The 16,309-nt window shown below is 36.1% G+C and overlaps 1 long non-coding RNA gene across 3 annotated transcripts in view; it reads right to left on the bottom strand.

The window, feature by feature from the left end:
• Positions 1 to 16,309, bottom strand: part of LOC112391755 (uncharacterized) — a 133,313-nt gene that overhangs the window by 113,583 nt on the left and 3,421 nt on the right. For all 3 annotated transcript variants that reach the window (XR_003001559.1, XR_003001560.1, XR_003001558.1), the window contains exon 3: positions 14,620 to 14,780. This is a non-coding gene — a long non-coding RNA (uncharacterized LOC112391755). The remainder of the gene's footprint in view (positions 1 to 14,619; positions 14,781 to 16,309) is intronic.

Here is a 16,309-nt window from a genome sequence, read left to right as displayed (position 1 = left end):
TAAATTGGCAAAATATTTGAAGAGATACTTTACCAAAGAAAAATGTATGGATGATAAATAAGCACATGAAAAATGTTCAACGTAATTAACACTTAAGGTAATGGTAATTAAAACCACAATGAGATACTACTAAGTACCTATTAGACTAGCTAAAATTAAAAAGACTGTAGCACAGTACTGTTCTTGGCCCAGAGAGTCAGTGCAAAACAAAACAAAGATAAGTAAATGGACAGACCTATGTTTTCAACAATTATTTTTTAAAAGCTTTGTAAATCTAATCACTAGTCCAGAAAAACATGTATTTCTTCAGTTTCACTGGCACTGCTCCAAATTCATCTAGAAAAGCTACTTAAGTAAAGGACTGAGTGTACCTGAGTGTGTGAACATTTTGTTCCTTTGCCAGAAGAAAGAGAAAGATACAAAAGGACAGTAGGAAAATCCAGTCATCAGAAAGGAGAGAACCAAAGGAAAAGACAACTGTTCCTGGCAAGATGAAGTTGTTTTCTTTACATCATTTCTCTTCACCTTTGAGGAGGTTCAAATGACCTGGCCCACAATCTTGCACAGCATGCCCTTGCTTCAAGTCAGTCACCTGGCCTCCTGGGGAGAAAACTCACTTCACTACTGACTCAAATGCCAGTGCAATTGCTGGCAAAATTCTGTGTTCCAAATTCAAACAGTAATAGAATTTACAACATTTTGAGCTAGGATCACAAAGCTTAAATTGAGAAACCAGCCTGGTGGACGCTTGGGTAATATCCTTTGTGTTTGTAGAAGTCTGACTAGCAACTACTGTCAATTTCTGAAAGCATGTCCACCCTGGAAAAATAAATACCTGCCAAAATGCCCAAAAAAACCCGATTGACTATACCAAGTATGGTTGAGAATGTGAAGGAAATGGAACTCTCATACCTGTTGGAATAGAAAACGGTACAACCACTTTGGAAAAGAGCTTGGCAGTTTCTTAAAAAGTTAAACATATATCTACCAGATGATCCCGCCATTCCACCTCTAAGTATTCTTACTCAAGAGAAGAGAAAACCTATCTCCATACAAAGATTTGTATCTAAATGTGCATAACAGCTTTATTTTTAGTAGCCAAACACTGGAAATATCCATCAACATGTGAATGGATAAATAAATATGTCACATCCATATAATAGAATATCAGCAATAAATAGGAGTAACTATTGACACACATGACAACATGGATAAATCTCAAAATAATTATGCTGAGTGAAAGAAGCCAGAAAAAAAAAAAGAGTACATACTTAATGACTCTGTAAAACTCTATGTACTGTAAAACTCTAGAATACAATCTAATCCCTAATGACAGAAAGTAGGTCAGGGTTTTCCTGGGGTGGGGGACAGGAAGGAAATAGAGGGAGGAATTACAAAAAGCATGAGGATTATATCGTGATATATTCACTATCTTGATTGTGGTGACAGTTTTATGGGCATATCCATTATGTCAAAATTTAACAAATTTTACTCTTTAAATAAATTCAGTTTATTGTGTGTCAATTGTACCTCCAAAAAACTGTGGGTTTTTTTTTGGGGGGGTGGGCAGTAACAAAAGAAGCTGTCATAGTAAGCTAGGTGAACAACCACTGTGGCTTGGACTAGTGTTAAAAGTGGAGATGGAGAGAAGTGATGAGATTTAGAATACACTTTGGTGGTAGAGATAAGACAATGTGTTGAGGCACTAGTAAATGGAAAGAGAAAGGTATCAGAAAGCTCCGCAGTTTGGAATCTAAACAACTGAATGGATGGTAGGGCTGTTTCCTGAGATGGGGAAGACTTGGGAATAGGGACATGTAAGAGGACATTCATCCCCTCATTGTTTGTGACAGTGAGGGGACAAACTAGGTGTCTGTATTAAGGGAATGGGTACATAAAATGGAGACTGTACAGCAGCTAAAAGGATGAATTACGAGTACATAGCACAACGTGGATAGATCTCAAAAACATAATGCTGGTGGAAAAAGTAAAGCAGTGATATACAGAAAAAACAATTAAATATGAAACGAAGACTAAAACTACATATTTTTTAAGGATACAAATAAGCTCAAGGAATGTATCAAACATCGAAGTATATTCCTGTGGAGGAAAGAGGAATGGAAGCGGGGATACAGGAAGAAGGAGGTGAACAGAACTTGGAGGGGCATATATGAACTGATAGGGATGGTTTGATGAATTCTAATCCCTGTACCTAAGGTCCAAAAATTATTTAATAAAGTACAATAATATAGCAAAAAACCAAAATGGACAAGAGTCCAGGTTGACTAGGAAACAAGCTATTTCTAATGTAACATCCTTAAGGCGGACAAACAGTGAGGAACTAGCCCCAGCTCTGATGACAGGTGGCAAAAAGCCTTACAAGAGGACTGAACCCTAGACACAGAGGAAAGCTGTCCACATCCCATCTGTTCAGGGGAGAATTTAAGTGAATGCTGTACTCCTGTGCTTCTCTTTGAGTAAGTAAATGCACTGTGCACCCGGTAGTTGCCAAGCCAAGGCCCAAATGGAATCGGAATCATGACATCCTTAACCAAGTGGGAGTCACTACCGTTATATCCATAACCAAGAGATACCCCTCGGCCCCAGAACCAAAGGTAAGAGATTATAAGGAGATAGAAATTTGTTTCCACTACTTCCTTCTATGAACATTACACAGTTGTCCCTCAGTATCCTCATGGCATGGGTTCCAGGACTAGTGCTGTACACAGTGTGTCTCTAGTGCCGAATAAAGGGTGTCGTTCCCACACATATATGTATATAGTGTTGACTATATCTAGATTCAACTGGTCCTCTGCCTTCTTAGAGCCAGCTGTTGAATGCTCACATGAGTAGGGTTAAGGGAGGATTCAGATACACCGTGTTTTTTGCTCAGTTTCCCCTAATTAACTCGTGGGCTAATAGAAACAACTAGAATAAGAATTTTTAAATTCCTATTTTTTTATTTATCCATTCAAGTATTGAATATTCACTGATACAAGCAAACACTATTTTAGGTGTTTGGGATACAAGGGTGGATAAGATACAGTCCATGTCCTAAAAATACTACAAAAGGGAAAGACAAGTAAACATCACAATCCAGTGTCATCAACAGTACAGAATTATGGTTTCCTTCATCACTCCCTCCTATATCTTTAAACAACACCTTCCCTCCTTATCTATTCTCAACCTTACTAAGGAGAAATAATAAAGTTTTTCTCATTTTTGAGGCACTTGTGCCAAAAATAATTGGGGGATCAACCTCATAAACTGCTTCTGTACATTTTCCTCTGTAAAAATGCCTTACCAGATTGACCACTGTTGTGAAATTCATGTGCAAATCGCATCTAAAACATGGGAAAGACAGTCACATGTTGGCTTATTCAATCACACCTATGCATTCTCAGAAAAACTAAACTCAGTCAAGGCCAGCTCTTTAAGGAAGTGTGAAGAGCTGAGAATCAAAGCACCACCCTGCTCTCCTTCACCTTCCACAACTTATTTTCTCACCATTTGCATCATTCTTTAGAATAAAGCTTTACCTGCAAAGGACCACTGTTAGGATAAAAATATATTAGCAGCGAGGAGTAGCATGTCAACCCACTGGCACACATAAAAACCCTCTAGTACATTGGCAATAGTACATATTTGCACAGATTTCATCAGCCGAGCTCAGATATAACGTAGAAAAAGTACATTTTTGACAGAGATGATGGGGTTGAAGCAGGCAATCTTAGTCACTAGAGTGCGAAATACTAAAAGCACACCTCATCTATTTCACAAATTTGCCTACATCCAGTCTTTAAGTGGTTAATATCTAAATACTCTCAGAAAGTCCAGCAAGAAACCATCAATCCCAGGGAAGCAGGATTAATCTCACATCTAATGTATAGCCTAGAAGGGTAGCACTCACTAAATATGTACCCATGACTAACCTGACACCCAGAGACCAGCTCCCTCTTTTTAGGGAGCCACATGACAGACTGACCATTCATCAATGTTTGACCTTCTTACAGACCCACGGTAAAGCAACTTCACAGCTAGAGGCTTGGAGACCACTTTTGCTCCCGTGGTCTCCCAGAGCTATTTTTGTTAGTAGATAGCTGTCTAATTGTTGTTCTTTGTGGCATCAGAGGCTGGAGTCTCCTACTCTGCCATCATTGATGTCACTCCTCTGAATCTGTACTGATTTATAAATAAACGACTGAATAAATAAATGGGGGAGAAGTTAAAATTTTCCTTACACAGATTCCAGATAATATATGGAGATACTCCTGCCTCATGTTTGCAATTTAATCCTCCTCCCCTTGAGTGTTGGCAATACTTAGCAACTCACTTCCAAAGAATAATGTATTGATGGGGAAAACAGTAATTTTACAGTGGAGAAACCTGGCAAACACAACCTCACCCAGGAACAGGGTTAAGTGTGTGAACAACCAGTGATAAGTCTTGTTGATATCATGCACCCCCAACATGATGCAATGAGAAAGGCACCTAATCACTAAAGTATATTTCACCAAAACCCATAACCTCAGTCTAAACATGAAAAATAATCAGATAACTCCAAATTGAGACCTGTAAATATCTGACCAGTACCCTTCAAATTCATCAAGGTCATAAAAAGTAAGAAAATACTGAGGAACTATTACAGACCAGAGAAGACTAAGAAAATTTGAAAACTAAACGCACGGTGGTATCCTGGGTTACATCCTGGAACAGGAAAAAGAAAATTAATGGAAAACTGGTGAAATTCAAGAAAACCTGGAGTTATTTAATAATAATGTAGCAGTGTTTATTTCTTGACTTTGACAAATGTACTGTGATTATATAAGATGTTGACATTAGGGACTTCCCTGGTGGCACAGTGATTAAGAATCCGCCTGCCAGCGCAGGGGACACGGGTTCGAGCCCTGGTCCGGGAAGATCCCACATGCCGCGGAGCAGCTAAGCCCATGTGCCACAACTACTGAGCCTGTGCTCTAGAGCCCGTGAGCCACAACTACTGAGCCCACGTGCCACAACTACTGAAGGCTACACGCCTAGAGCCTGTGCTCTGCAACAAGAGAAGCCACTGCAATGAGAAGCCCACGCACTGCAACAAAGAGTAGGCCCCTCTCACTGCAACTAGAGGAAGCCCATACACAGCAACTAAGACCCACTGCATGCAAAAAATTAAATAAATTTTAAAAAATAAATAAGATGTTGACATTAGGGGGAGTGGGGTGAAGGGTATAAAGGAATGCCTTGTACTATCTTTGAACTTTGAAGAGCTTCAGCAGAGAAGTAGAAACTATAAAAAAGAACAAAGTGAATATTCTAAAACAGAAAATAAATCCATAATTTTTAACTTAAAAAATTTTTTAAAGAATGTGACTAACAGCAAATTGGAAAGAACAGAAGAAGTCAGTGAATGTGAAGATATATTGCTGGGAATTATCTAATATGAAGAAGAGAAGAAAAAGTGAACAGAGCTTCAGTGACCTGTAGGACAATATCAAGTAGTATAATATAAGTGCTACATTTATGAAGTCCCAGAAATACAGGAGAAATATAATACAGCAGCAAAAGAATTTGAAGAATTAATGGTCAAATAATTCCCAAATTTAGTGTAAAACTTGCAGCTATGAGAAAATGAACCCCAATCAGGATAAATATAAGGAATATCACACCTAAAGAACATCATGGCAAAACTGCTGAAAACCAAAGATAAAGAGAAAATACTGCAAGCAGCCAGAGAAAAATAACACATTAACAGAGGGGAACAATGACATGAATGATAGCTGAATTCTCATCAGAAACCTAAAAGGAGAAAGACAATGGAATGCCATTTTTAGAAAGGTAAAAGAATAACACTGTTGGTGCAGCCACCATAGGAAACAGTATGGAGGTTCCTCAAAGAATTAAAAATACAACTACCGGGCTTCCCTGGTGGCTCAGTGGCTAAGAGTCTGCCTGTTAATACAGGGGACACAGGATCGAGCCCTGGTCCGGGAAGATCCCACATGCCACAGAGCAACTAAGCCCGGGTGTCACAACTACTGAGCCTGTGCTCTAGAACCCGGGAGCTGCAACTACTGAAGCCTGCGCACCTAGAGCCCGTGCTCCACAACAACAGAAGCCACCAAAATGAGAAGCCCGTGCACCACAACGAAGAGTAGCCCCCGCTCGCAGCAACTAGAGAAAGCCCGCGCGCAGCAACAAAGACCCAACACAGCCAAAAATTAATTAATTAATTTTAAAAAATAGAGAAGACTTTAAAATAAATGAATAAATAAAAATATAACTACCATACTATCCAGCAATTCCACTTCTGGGCATGTATCTGAAGGAAATAAAGTCACAATCTCAAAGAGGTATCTGTGCCTCCATGTTTATTGCAGCATTATTTACAATAGCCAAGACATGGAAATAGCCTAAGTGTCCACTGATTAATGAATGGATACAGTAAATGTGAGACAGATATATATATATATATTTCAGCCATAAAAGAGAAGCAAATCCTGCCATCTGTGACAATACTGGTAGACCCTGAACTCATAGAAACAGAAAGTAGAACGGTGGTTGCCGGGGACCAGGGCACGGAGGAAATGGAAAAACGCTGGTCAAATGGTACAAACTTCCAGTTCTAAGATGAATAAATTCTAGAGATTTAGTGTACAGCATAGTGGCTATACCTAACAGTACTGTATTGTATACTTGAAATTTGCTGAGAGTAAATCTTAAATGTTATCACTACCAAAAAAAAGGTAAGTATGTGAGCTGATGGCTGTGGTAAATAACCTTACTGTGGTAATCATTTCACAATATATAAATGTATCAAATAATCAGGCTGTACACCTTAAATTTACACAATGTTATACGCCAACTGTATCTCAATAAAGCTGGAGTAGGGGTCAGGAGGAGAATAATACTCCCAATCCAGAATTCTATATCCAGTAAAAACATCCAGCAAAATGAAGAGGAAAAAAAAAACCATTTTCTTAGTAAAGAAAACAGATAATTTGTCATGAGCAGTCCGGCACTACTAGAAATACTAAAGAAACTTCTTCATACTGAAAATGTCACAAGATGAAAATTTAAATCTACAAGACTGAAGACAAGAAGAAGTGGTAAATATTTACATACATATAAAAGATGGTGGTTTGTTTCCTCCTCTTAATTTCTTTAAAAGAAAGAAAAAAAAAGCAAAATAGATAAGACAAATTGTACACAAATAGCAAAGGGAAAGACCTAAAGCCAACCATATCAATAATTGAATTCATCATAAATAGACTAAACAGAGAATTCCCTGGCAGTCCGGTGGTTAGAACTCAGCGCTCTCACCGCTGGGGCGCCAGGTTTGATCCCTGGTCAGGGAACAAGGATCCTGCAAGCTGCAGCGCCCAGCCAAAAAATAATAATAATAAAAGTAAATAAATAAACAAAGTGCATAGTGGGACTTCCCTGGTGGTCCAATGGTTAACACTCCTCGCTCCCAATGCAGGGGGCCCACGTTCAATCCCTAGTCAGGGAACTAGATCCCGTGTGCCACAACTAAAGATTCCGCATGCCGCAACTAAAAGATTCTGCATGTCACAACTAAAAGATTCCACATGCTGCAACAAAGATCCCACATGCTGCAACAAAGATCCTGCAAGCAGCAACGAAGATCCCGCGTGCCACAACTAAGACCCAGTGCAACCAAATAAATAAGTAAATAAATAAATATTAAAACAAACAAAGTGCATAGTGAACTACTCTTTCAAATAAATGAATAAATAGACTAAATACATCAAATAAATGACAATGAGACTGTAACACTAAATGAAATAGCAAGAACCAACTATATGTTCTATATAACACACACAGTTTAAATATAATGATGTAAAGCAATTATACCCCAATAAAGATGTTTAAAAAATAAATAAATAAATAAATAAATATAATGACACAAAGAGGTTTAAGGAATATATTGGAAAAGATATACCATGCAACAGTAAACAAGAAACCTGGAGTGATATATTAGTTTCTTATTGTTGCTGTAATAAATTACCACAAACACTGCAGCTTAAAATGATGTATATTTATTCTCTCACAGTTCTGTGTGTCAGAAGTGTAAAATGAATCCATTTCCTTGATTTTTCCTGCTTCTAGAAGCTACCCAAATTCCTTAGCTTATGGCCCCTTTCTCCATCTTCAAAGGGCATCACCCCAATCTCTGTTTCCACTGCCTCATCTCCTTTTTCTGATTTTAACACTACTACCTCCCTCTTATAAGTATCACTGTGATTACATTGGACCCATCTGGATAATCCAACATAATCTCTCTTGCAAGATTATTAATTTAATATCTACAAAGTTTCTTTTGCCATATAGGGTAACAGAGTCTAGGGATTAAGACGTGGACATCTTTTGGGGGATGGGAGAGGGGGACATTATTCAGCCTACCACAATTGGTTATATTACAAGACAAAACTGACAAGTATGAAGAAGTACATTTCATAATTATATGAATCACAGCATTAAGCATACACAACTATAAATGAGCATGCACCTAATAATACTGAATAAAACTTCCAAACATAGGAAGCAAAACTGACTGAATTAAAGGGAGAGATAAACAAATCCATAATCACATTTGTAGATGTAAACATCTCTTTCTCAGTTACTGATAAAATAATTAGACAAAAAAATATCAGTTAAAAATATAAAAGATGTAAACAATACTATCAACCACCTTGACCTAACTGAAATTTACCAAACAAAATAATATCAAACAACTACAAAATACCCATGACTTTCAAGTGTAAATGGAATGTTCATCAAGTAAATTATATATTGAGTAATAATGTTTTAATAAATTTCAATATATTGAAATACTACAGATATGTTCTATGACCACAGTGGAATCAATTACAAAAAGTCTAGAAAATTCTTAAATATTTAGACATTAAAACATCCCTAAATATTTGGAAATTATAATCATCAGGGAAATACATATCAAAACTACAATGATATATCACCTCACATTTGTTAGAATGGCTAATATCAAAAAGACAAGAAATGAGAAATGTTGGAGAGAATGTCGAGAAAAGGAACTCTCGTGCACTGTCGGTGGGAACAAAAATTGGAGCAACCACTATGGAAAACAGTATGGAGGCACCTCAAAAATTAAAAATTGAACTACCATGTGATCCAGCAATTCCACTTCTAGATATTTATCCAAAAAAGACAAAATCACTATCTTGAAAAAAATATCTGTACCCCCCTGTTTATTGCAGCTTTATTCATAATAGCCAACACATGGAAACAACCTAAGTGTCCACTGGTAGATGAATGGATAAAGAAAATGTGACTTTATATATATAATGGAATATCATTCAGCCATTAAAAAAGGAAACCTGCCATTTGTGACAACATGGATGAAACTTGAGAGCATTATGCTAAGTAAAACAAGTCAGACAAAGAAAGACAAATACTGTATGATCTCACTTACATGTGGTATCTAAAGAAAAAAGAAACCCGAACTCATAGATATAGAGAACAGGTTGGTGATTGCCAGAGGTGGGGAGTAGAGATGGGGGAAACGAGTGAAGGTAATCAAAAGGTACAGTCTACCAGTTACAAGGAAGTCATGCAGATGTAATATACATCATGGTGACTATAGTTAACAATATTGTATTATACACTTACAAATTGTTAAGAGAGTAAATTGTAAAAGTTCTCATTACAAGAAAAAAAAATTGTAATTGTGTGGTAATGAATGTTAAGTAAACTTATTGTGGTAATCATTTCAAATTGTATACATGTATCAAATCATATACTGTGTACCCAAACCTAATACAATTGTAATATGTCAATTATATCTCAAAAAAATAAATATAAAAAATTAAAATGTTAGAGAGAAGTGTTAAAAATCTACTATTTTTAACCTGAGACATTTCCATTGACATAATAATAAAAATAATTTAAAAGGGGGAAAAAAGAAAATTAAGTTCTCTTAGAAGAATTAAGATGACTTTTTGTACATCTAAAAAAAATACACACATTTCTAAATAATACATGGGTAAAAATTAGAAAATATATCAAACTAAATTATTATAAAAACACAATAGAAAAATTTGTAGAACACAGCTAAAACAGAGGCTTGCAGGGAATGTTATAGCTTTAAATGAATACAAAAGTAGAAAGATTTTAAATAAACAATCAAGTTTAAGAAGATAGAAAAAGAAGAGCAAATTAAAACCAAAGTAAGCAGATCAGAATTTTTAAATCTGAAATCAATAAAATTTTTAAAAACCAAGCAATAGAAAAATTAACAAAGCCAAAATTTGGTTCTTTGATAAGATTACTGATTGATAAACTTTTAACAAGACTGATCAAGAAACAGAGAGGGCTCAAATTATGAATATCAAGAATAAAGAGAGTATATCTCTATAGATTTTAAAGACATTAAAAGGATAATAAAGGAATATTGTATCTATATACCAATAAATTTAACAATGTAGATAAAATGGAAAAATTCCTTGCAAAACACAATTTACCAAACTGACACAAGAAGAAATGTTTGAATAACTCTTTTCACTCAAAAAATTGAATTTGTTAGTACACACCTTCCCATTAAGAAAGCTTCTGGGGCTTCCCTGGTGGCGCAGTGGTCGAGAGCCCACCTGCCGATGCTGGGGACACAGGTTCGTGCCCTGGTCCGGGAAGATCCTTAAATTGGGATATTGAGATTGACATATACACACTACTATATATAAAATAGATAACTAAAAAGAACCTACTGTATAGCACAGGGAACTCTATTCAATACTCTGTAATGACCTATATGGAATAGAATCTAAAAAAAAGAGTGGATATATGTATAACTGACCCACTGTGCTGTACAACAGAAACTAACACAACAGTGTAAATCAACTTTACTCCAATAAAAAAATTAATTTAAAAATAATATAAAAATTTAATTTTAAAAAAAGAAAGCTTCTATTTTGTAGTCACTTTGCTGTACAGCAGAAACTGACACAACATTGTAAATCAACTATACTTCAATTAAAAAAAAAGAAAGAAAAAGAAAGCTTCATGTTCAGATGACTTCAAATAGCATATTACATCAAACTTTAAGGAATAAATAACACAATCCCTTCAGAAAACAGAAAATGAAAGTACACCCTCCAACTTATTTTAGGAGGCCATCATGACCCTGAGAAAAAATTACAAGTATGTAAATTACAGACCCCAACCCTCATAAATATAGGCATCAAAATCTTAAAAAAAAAAAAAACTATCAGCAAATCAAATCCAGAAGAACATAAAAGAGGTAATTCATCATGACAAAGTGTGGTTTATTCCAAGAACAAAGCAAGAATGTCTAATTTTACCATTTCTATTCAACACTGTACAGAAAGAACTAGACAAGGATAATAAATAAAAGATCAAAAGATAGTAGAATTTACCAGTGAAGCCATCTGGGCCTAAAGTTTTCTTTATGGGAAGCTTTTAACTATAAATTCAATTTCTTTAATGGATAGTGAGATATTCAAGTTATGTATTTTTTCTTGAGTTAACCTCAGTAGTTTGTGTCTTTCAATAAATCTGTTCTTTTCATCTAAGTCAGGGGTGAGCAAACATTTTCTGTAAAAGGCCACATAGTAAATATCTCAGGCTTTCCTGGCAATATGGTCTTCTCACAACTACTCAACTCAGCCATTATAGTACAAAAGCAGACACGGATAAATATAAACAAGTATGTGTGTCTGTGTTCCAGTAAAACTTTATTCACAAAAGAGGTGGCAAGTGAATTAATGTCAATTAGTCAAGTTAGTTGATGGTGTTGTTCAAGTCCCCTATATCACTGCAGATTTTCTGACTATGTTAATTATGAGAAGAGGATATTGAAATCTCCAACTATAATTGTCAATTTGTCTTTTTCTCTCAAATTCTCTCAGATTTTGCTTCACGTATTTTAAAGCTGTTATTAGCTACAAACACATGTCCTCTTGATGATCTAATTCTTTTATCCTTATGAAATGCCCCTCTTTATCCATGGGAATATTCCTTGTTCTAAAATCTACTTTGTCTAATTAATATAGGCATTCTAGCTTTTTTTGGATTAGTGTTTGCATGGTATAATTATTTCCATCCTTTTATTTTTTGTTTATTTTCCCAGAGAGCATATACTTGGGTCTTACTTTTTTCTTTTATCTAATCTGATAATCTCTGCCTTTTAATTGGAGTATTAAGGCCATTTTAGATCATGTGATTATCATTATAGGTAGCCTTATATCTACTATCTTGCTATTTATGTGTTTGATTTATTCTTTATTCATTTTTTCCTAGTTTCCTGATCTTTTTTATAAAATTGAATGTCTTTTATGATTCCATTTTATCTCCCTTATTGGTGTATCAGTTATACCTTTCTCTTTCCTTGTTTCCTCTTTTCCTTCTTCCTTCATTCCTTCTTTCATTTTTTAATTTTTTTGGCTGCTCCACGTGGCTTGCAGGATCTCAGTTCCCTGACCAGGGACTGAACTTGGGCCATGGCAGTGAAAGCCCAGAATCCTAACCACTAGGCCACCAGGGAACTCCCTTTTCTTTTTTTTCTCTTTTCTTTTTCTTTTTTTTGGATGCTCTAGAGTCTCCATTATATCTTTAATCACATTCTTCCTCCAAATAATATTATACCACTTCATGTATATCAAATGCACCTTACAATAGTATACTTTCTCTCCCTCTTCCTGGCCATTGTCAAACATTTTACTTCTACCTATGTTATAAATTCCACAATAGATTGTTAATATTTTTCTTTAATCAGGCATTAATCTTTTAAAGGTATCTTTTAAAATTAGAACAAAAGTGTTGTATAGTTATATTTATCATTGCTAAACTTCTTCATTTCCTTACATAATTCTAAATTCCCATGTGGTATAATTTTCCTTCTGGAAGAAGAACTTCCTTTAATATGTATTTTAGTGGTCTGTTTGCAATGAATTCCTCATCTTTTGTTCATCTGAAAAAAATTTTAATTTGCCTGCATTTTTAATTTATTTATTTTTATTTTTGGCTGCGTTGGGTCGTCATTGCTGCACGTGGGCTTTCTCTAGTTGCAGTGAGCAGGGGCTACTCTTCATTGCAGTGCATGGGCTTCTCACTATGGTGGCTTCTCTTGTTACAGAGCACTGGCTCTAGGCACGCAGGCTTCAGTAGTTGTGGCACACAGGCTCAGCAGTTGTGGTTCACGGGCTCTAGAGCACAGGCTCAGTAGTTGTGGAGCACAGGCCTAGTTGCTCCGCGGCATGTGGGATCTTCCCGGACCAAGGCTTGAACCTGTGTCCCCTGCATTGGCAGGCAGATTCTTAACCACTGTGCCATCAGCGAAGCCCCTGCCTTCATTTTTTTAAAGGTATTTTTGTATGTTGACAGGGTTCTCCTCCCCCACAAAAGTTCTTTACAGGTGTCTAATTTTGTCTGACTTGCATAGTTTCTGATGTGAACTATGCCACTGTGTTTTTTCCCCTCTGGCTGCTTTTAGGATGTTCTATTTATCACTGCTTTTCAAGAGCTTGATAATAATGTGTCTTCATGTTTCTTCTGCTTGATATTCATTGATTATCTCTGATTTGTGAATTTATAGTTTTCATGAAATTCTGAAAAATTTTGGCCAATATATTTTCTGTCCTCTTTCTGAAGCTTTAATTTTAAATATATTTGATTGCTTGATATTGTACCATAAGTAACTGAAGTTCTGGGTTTTTTGGGGGTTTTTTAGAGGGGGAGGGTCTTTTTTCCTCATGTGTTTATTTTGGATATTTTCTAATGATATGTCTTCAAGTTAATTAACTTTCCTGGGACTTCCCTGGTGGTCCAGTGGTTAAGAATCTGCCTTCCAATGCAGGGGACACGGGTTCAATCCCTCATCGGGGAACTAAGACCCCACATGTCACGGGGCAACTAAGCCCATGTGCCAAAACTTTAGAGCCCACACGCTGCAACTACAGAGTCCACGCACTCTGGAGCCCACTCGCCACAACTAGAGAGAAGCCCATGGGCCACAACGAAAGATTCCGTAAGATCCAGAGAAGATCCTGCATGCCGCAACTAAGACCCGATGCAGCAAAAATAAATAAATAATTTTTTTAAAAAATTTAACTTTTCCTTCTGTAGTTTCTAGTCTACTGTTGATTCCATTCAGTATATTTTCATTGCATCATTTCAGATATTGTATTTCTCATCTGTGGAAGCATAATTTGGTTTATTTTTAAAATATCTTGCCTTTTTCTCTTTATAATGTTCAATGTTCATCTTATCTACTGAACATATGAAGTGTATTTATAATAGCTATTCTAACATCCTTTCTGCAAATTCTTTCATCTTTGTCATTTCTGGTTCAGTTTCTAATGACTGATTTTTCTCCTGGTTATGGGTTATATTTGCCTCCTTTGCATGCCTGATAATCTTTTGCTGGATTCCAGACATTGTGAATTTTATGCTGTTGGTGCCAAATTGTCTTGAGCTCTTTTCAAAATTGTTGGCTTTTGTTATTGGACACAGTTACTTGGTACCAGTTTGATCCTTTTGAGGCTTGCTTTTTGACAAGAATTAGTAAGCAGAGGCAACTGTAAGCAGGGATAAGCAGGGGCTCACCTTATTTTCCTTCTCTCAGGAATCACTGTCCTGTACTGCCTGTTGTCCAGTATCTGAAAACCACTGTTTAATATATTTTCGTTTTCCAGTTGTTTCAGATGAGAAAATAAATCCAGTCCCAGTTACACCATGATGGCCAGAAGTTCAAAAGAAAGAAGCAACTGCCAAAATCAGTAAATTTAGCAAGGTTACAGGATATAGGTCAAAATACAAAACACAACTGTATTTTTATACACTACTAGCAAACATTCGTAAAAAAAAACTTTCACAATATTTTCAGTTATAAAAGCATCAAAATGTGAGTACTTGGGAATAAATGTAACAAATGACATGTAAGACCTCTACGCTGAAAACAATAAAACACAGCTGAAAGAAATTAGATAAGACCTAAATAAATAGTGTATCCTATCCATGGACTGTAAAATTCAACATTGTTAAAATGTCAATTTTCCTCAAATTTACCTTTAGATTCACATTAATCCCAATTATAATTCCAGCAAGATTTTTTAAACAGAAATTGACAGGTTGATTCTAAACATATTTATGGAAATGCCAAAACAATCTTGAAAACACAGGAAGACTTACACTAACTTACTTCAAGACTTATAAAGCTAGAAGAATCAAGACAGTGTGTTGTTGGCGTAATAATGAACAAAGAGATCAATGGAACAAATTAAGTCCAGAAACAGAATCACATGTATATAGTCAACTGATTTTCAACAAAGTTCCAAAGCAACTTAAGGGAGAAAGAAAAGTGAACAAACATTACTGGAAGACCTATACATCCATGTGGGAAAAAAACTGACCTCGACCCTACCTCAACAATACAAAAAAATTAATTCAAAATTGATCACAGGGACTTCCCTGGTGGCGCAGAGGTTAAGACTCTGTGCTCCCAATGCAGGGGGGCCCAGGTTTGATCCCTGGTCAGGGAACTAGATCCCACATGCATGCTGCAACTAACAGTTCACATGCCACAACTAAGGAGCCCGCGAGCCACAACTAAGGAGCCCAGCTGCTACGACTAAGACACAGCGCAACCAAATAAATAAACATAATAAATATTTTTTAAAAACTTTAAAAAACTGATTACAGATACAAACATAAAAGCTAAAACTATAAAGCTTCTTGGAAGAAAACATAGATACAACCTAAATACCCATCAAGAGAATAGATCAACAAGTTGTGAAATATTCATACAATATAGTACTATCTGGCCAAAAAAAGAGAAAAACCCTGCTACTGATATATGTAACAACAGAACCTCACAGACATTTTATTGAGTGAAAGAAACCAAACATAGTATATGATTCATTTTTTTTTATGATTCAATTTTATATGAAATTCTGGAAAAGACAAAATTAATCTATGGTAAAAATTTCAGAGCAATAGTTGCCTCTAGGTCTAGGAGAATGACTGGAAAAGGGCATGAGGAAATTTTCTTGGGTGATGAAAATCTGCTAAGTCTTGATTAGAGGGGGGTTCCAGTTATGATGCATTTGTCAAGATTCACTGAATTCTATACTTAAAAGTTGTGGGACTTCCCTGGTGGTGCAGTGGTCAAGAATCTGCCTGCCAATGCAGGGGACACGGGTTCGAACCCTGGTCCAGGAAGATCCCACATGCCACAGAGCAACTAAGCCTGTGCACCACGACTACTGAGCCTGCGCTCTAGAGCCCACGAGCCACA

Source organism: Neophocaena asiaeorientalis, unplaced genomic scaffold, assembly GCF_003031525.2.
Source record: "Neophocaena asiaeorientalis asiaeorientalis breed wild unplaced genomic scaffold, Neophocaena_asiaeorientalis_V1.1 scaffold150, whole genome shotgun sequence".
Classification (NCBI taxonomy): Eukaryota; Metazoa; Chordata; class Mammalia; order Artiodactyla; family Phocoenidae; genus Neophocaena; species Neophocaena asiaeorientalis.
Note: the sequence above shows the minus strand (reverse complement) of the source record. Positions and strands in the feature narration are given on the sequence as shown.